Genomic DNA, 6,000 nt, shown 5'->3' with positions numbered 1-6,000 from the left:
TTTCCTGATCTTAATTGATTGTTGTTTTACAAGTATTTATATTATAATCATAAACAATGTGTGGTATCGCTGCATTTGTAGATTCATCACTAGCACCCCTAGTTTGGAATTTTTGTACAAAACTTTTCAAGATTTTGTAATGTTTTGTAACAATATGAAACCACATAAACTTTATCGTTATTTATAAGAATGTCCAGAATTCCAATTTTTGATACCGGGGACTAGTGTTATGTCACCTCAGTAGCTGGTACCTTTCAAAGTGATTTTTTTGACTTGGATAGCCCAAGTCGAGAAATTGCCTTCCCAACCGATCTACACATACTATTTTTTGTCACATATCTACTGCCTTCTGCGGTCTGCCCACGAAAACTTACTACTCTTGATAATATAGTTATACATAATAAACTTGTTTTAGATATATCTATTCTCGAAATTTTTGTTTCATTTATTAATTTTTCCATCAATTATTATTCACGATACTATATGAAACAAAAATTTGGAGAATAGATACATCAAGCATAGCAAGACAGTTTATTATGTAATCATGAATAATTATTTGTGGAATAATTAATGTAGACATACTTCATACGCAAAACAAATGCACACAAGAAAAAAAGCACACCGTGAAAAAACATTTGAAATTATAACAAATAATATAATAATTTTTTAATGTTGTAAAAGTAAAAATTCCCAATAGTTTTCTATAGCGATGAGAAAAACGAACCAACAATGGAAATACTTAAATTTTTACGCAAAACCAGTTTTTGAAAAATAGATTTTGTATTTTATTGTAACTAAAAATAATAACCATATAAAGATAAAATTAATGTTGCGACTCATTTTGAGCTATTTTTTAGCATATTATGAGAAAATTTAGAGTTTTCTAAGTTTTAGTTTAGATATTGTCGATACAATATTTTTCGCTCGGTCAAAAATACAAAATACTTGGAAATGTTGTAGTAGGTACCTACAACATTCCTCATAAGTTGAAGTTAGTAGAAATTAAAAAAAAAAAGGTGGATAAGTGGATGTCGCTCTGCTGTACAGTAGGTTACAAGTGGGTCACTGTAATGGATGGTGTTAAATTTGAATTCAATGATATAATATCATTGTATAAGAAAAACGATTCTGAGCGAAAACGGTCAGTCAGCATATGATTTTACCAAGTATATTTGATGATATTATTGTGAATAAAGTAATTTATATATAACCTATTTACGTGGAGCCTTGTTTTAAATTTTCAATCCTTAGCCATAAAAGTTAAAAATTTATAAATTTTTAACTACAAAATAATTAATAAATTATAAATTTGATAAATGTTGTCAAAATTTGAACTTTAAATGCTTATAAAAAAAAATTGTGCCTATGTATTTTTTATATTTTTCAACTGCTATTAGAGCGATATATCAGGAGCCTTATATTAAATGTTCACGCTTTTTTACCCAACAAATAAAAATTTATTGATATTTATAGAAAAAAAACTAAAAAAATTGAAAACTGACAATGTCCGTAAACAGCTCAAAAAGAGTCAAAATATTTTCAACATTTTATGGTGTATAGAAAATGCTAATATAAACATTCAGTGAAATTTTCAAGTATCTACAGTCATTCGTTTTTTAATTACAATAAAATAAGAAAATTGTTACATGAGAAATCGAGTAAATATCAAATGTTGTAAAAATATAAATTTCAGACGCTCATAAAAATTTAATTTAAGTTTCTTCTAGACATTTTTTTTTTGATAAAGGTAAACAAACTTATGAGTAATCTTATATTACATTTTCAAATCTTAGATTTAAAAAGAAAAATTTTTATGAATTCTCATCAAAATAATTTGCTATTTTTCGTGATTTTTTCGTATTTTGTCAAAATTTGAACTTAAAATGCTTATAATTAAAAACTGTGACTAAGGATTTTTAATTTTTTTCATCTGCCTTTGAAACAATAACCTAGGAGCCTTCTTTTGACCCCCCAAAGTAACAACTAGATTCACTTTCCTATCAGAAAAGTTACTATTGAAGAAAATCCAAGCACTTTTACTGTCCTAAAAGGGGATGACAGACACAAAAAAAAAAAAAAAAAAATAAAAAATAAAATAAAAAAAAAAATAAAAAAAAAACACACATCATTGTAAAATCAATACATTCATCGCTTCGCTCAGAATCTAAAAAAAGTTTACCGGAGGGTCAAGTTATTTTTTTTTTATGAGTGTTTGAAGTTGAACATTGGATATTTACCCGTACCTATATAATAGATCCACAAAAATTTATCAAAATCTAGATGAAAAATATATCTGTTAAAAAATTATAAAATGTTCAATTTTTGTAGCTAAGGATTGAAAATTTAAAACTGATTTTTATTAATAGTTTATACAGTAACCAAAAAATCTAAAAAAATATATAAACAGGTTTTTTTTACAATCATTTTAAGTTAAAATTTGGACGACTACATATAAAAACCAACCATAATGATTTTAGTTATTTTGATGTAATTTAAAAACATTATTCGTGGGTATATGCATATGAAACTTTTAGAGTACCTAAGTATATTATTATATTTTATACACAATAACATTTTCAAAAGTAATTTCTTTGGAAAAAATGAATTTAACCTTCTGTTGTAGGTAGTTACAATAAATTACTTTAATCACAATAACACCATAAAATATAGGTACCTACTTAGTAATATTATAGGCTGACGACTCTTCGCTCAGAATCGTTTTTTGTATACAATGATTTTATATCATTGAATTCAAATTTAGCATCACCTATTTGAGTGACCCACTTGTAACCTACTGTACAGCAGAGCGACATCCACGTACCCACCTTTTTTTTTTTTGATAAAGGTAAGCAAACTTATGAGAAATCTTGTTTTACATTTTAAAATCTTAGACTTAAAAAGAAAAGTCAAATGTTAGATTTAAATAGAAATATTTTTATGAAATTTTAACTCAAAATAATTTGCACTTTTTCGTGATTTTTACGCCTTTTGTCAAAATTCAAATTTAAGTGCTTATAAAAAAAACTGTGACTATATAGATTTTTAATATTTTACAAATGCCATTGTATTAATCTATTAAGAGTCTTGTATTGTATTAAATTTTCAAGTTTTTTTTACCCAACAATTTTATTGACATTCATAGAAAAAAAAAACTTAAAATATTTGGAAAATGTTATGGTGTATAGAAAATGATAATATAAACATTCAGTGAAATTGTCAAGTATCTACAGTCATTTGTTTTAGAGTTACACCAAAATCCAAAAACAGATTTTGCGTAAAAATTCCCGTTTTTCCTTGATTTTTCTTTTGTTTTTCATGTCGCTTTTGAAAACTACTGGGAAATTTTTACTTTTGACCCCTCCAAAGTACCAACTAGATTCACTTTCCTATCAAAAAAGTTACTGTTGAAGAAAATCCAAGCTTTTTTACTGTCCTAAAATAGGTAACGAAAAATAAAAAAATTAAAAAATAAACACACATCATTGTAAAATCAATACATTCGCTCAGAGTCTAAAATTGGAAACTGAAAATGTCCGTAAACAGTTTAAAACAAATTAATATTTTTTGAAAATGTTATCGTGTATAGATAATGCTAATATATAAACAACCAGTGAAAATTGCATGTATGTACGGACATTTGTTCTAGAATTATACCAAAAACCAAAATCAATTTTGTCGAAAATCGATTTTGTGTAAAAATTCCCGTTTACCTTAATTGTTCTTTTTTCTCCCCTGCTCTTTCGAAAAGATACTGTTAAAGAAAATCTAAACATTTTTACTGTCCCCCTTCACCACGCCACTGCATGTGGTACTATGGCATTCAACTTTAGGGCACAGCCAAACTTTCAAACACCAGTATTATAATTTATAATTCCAGTCTATATGTCTACAATATTATTATCATTTGCTCCCTGGTCAGTGTTCGGATTAGATAAGTAGTTTTTTTATCGAGATAAAGATAAAGATAAAGATAATACAACTCTAATGTATCTAGATAGATATAAAAGATAACTTAACTAGTATTTATCTAGATAAAGATAAAGATAAATACTTTTTTATCTAGATAAAAAAAAGATACAATTTTTTTTAAATGGGTTTTAAATTTAGGTATATTTTAATTGGGCACTAGGAACATAATAATAATAATGATATAAATAAAAATAGTTATTATATAAGTAGTATATAATAGAGAGTTCAGACCGCAGACCCCCGCACCCTCCGCAGACCCCGCACCATCAGTTAATTAGTGATAACGATTATCCGTAAAGTGTGCGGTGTATAAATCTCCTTATCAGTAATTAACTCCTACTATCAGCATCTGATGCAACTACCGTAACCTTACCAGTAACCATTCCTCATTAGTGATGATGATTATCCGTAACGTGCGCGGTGTATAAATCTCATTATCAGTAATTAACTCCTACTATCAACGTTGAGTGTGAAATTAAAATTAAACATATATTATTATTAAATATCGTATGACGCATATATTTATTGTTATGAAGGTGTATCACACAAACGATCTCAGTCAACCTTCGCCAAGCATCCGACGCCAGTACGTGATGTTAAGCGACGTCTATTTTAATATTTGTATGAAAATAACTAATTTATGTGAAAATAAAACAAGCGTGATACTTAAAAAAAAGTTTTTTATTTATTAAAATAATAGTGAGGTTTACAATAAGTATTTACAAGGTTCTTACTTCTCCATTAAATGGATTATAATTTATAATTTGGTCATGTAATATTAAGCAATATGCAGATGTTGAAGCTGGGAACGCTTCGTCTGCTTCTAGTTCAATCCTGAGGTCGACGGTTGATGTTTTCACGTTATCGTTCTGTCTTCTCATGTCAACAACTATAATTGGAGACAGATTTTTGAAATCTGCTCGATTCAACAGAGGTTTCACATCTTCATGTCTGTAGTAAGATTTCTGGAACTCGGCATACGTGCGATATAATGTCGCCATCTTATTCTTGGTAAAGTCACACTGAAAATCTTCATAGGGGAATACTTCTGCGTTTAAATAGACCTTTAGGTTTTTTATTTTACAATGGTCGAAACACGACATTGCTTTAGTCGGACTATTTTTCCTAGCGGTTTGAAAACCGATTATTACATACCTAGGTTTTTCTAATTTGTTGGATGTCTTCACTTTCCACGAATGCGAAGTGTTTTGAGGTAAAAATGGATATTCACACAGTTCCCACGATCTAAACGCACATGTCAGTGGTTTCTGACTATTGATTACTTTCAACAGTCTAATTTTTTCTCTGTCACTAACTCTCACTATAGGCATCCGCCACAATATTTTTGTTATGTTTATTTTAACGTCTTTTAGTTTAGGAGCGTCTGAAACAACTTCATTATTTTTAAACTGCTTGATGGCATTCATATCAATCGATGCTCTATTTAATATAAGTTGCTGATTACAGTTTGTTAAAATTCGCTTATAATCTTCACAAAAACCAAACAAATCTTTAAGATTAATACATCCGTTAAAATGGTCGTTATCGATAAAATCTTTATTAGCAGTTTTAATTTCGCTATCCCAAGCAGCATTATGATGCGATGAAATATTTGTTTTATTATACGAGCAATATCCTTTTAATGTGGACGATATACCCGGATTGACGAGTTTCTGAATTTGAGTACCATTTATTTCGTATTTCATTTCAGAGAAAAGAAATGCCAGTCCGTTGTTTATGAATCTAATCTCGTATAACTCTCACATGGTAAATTATAAGACTCTGTGTTATGCAGAGCAATACGCACCTCATCGTTATTGGAAAGAGCAGATGTTGAATACGGTAAAAAAGAATGATAGTCAATTTGAGTTATTTTACAATCGTCGGTGTATCCAGCCGTTACATCCAAATACAAATCGTCTATATTAAATAGCGTTCAGCGAGCGTAGAAAAGCCAAATTATCTGCTGTTAGACTATGATCAATTTGTTTACGTTTCGAATATTTCTTCTTCTTCTTCTTCGGAGTTGTT

Source organism: Metopolophium dirhodum, chromosome 5 (genome assembly GCF_019925205.1).
Source record: "Metopolophium dirhodum isolate CAU chromosome 5, ASM1992520v1, whole genome shotgun sequence".
Lineage (NCBI taxonomy): Eukaryota > Metazoa > Arthropoda > Insecta > Hemiptera > Aphididae > Metopolophium > Metopolophium dirhodum.
This window is presented reverse-complemented; position numbering follows the sequence as displayed.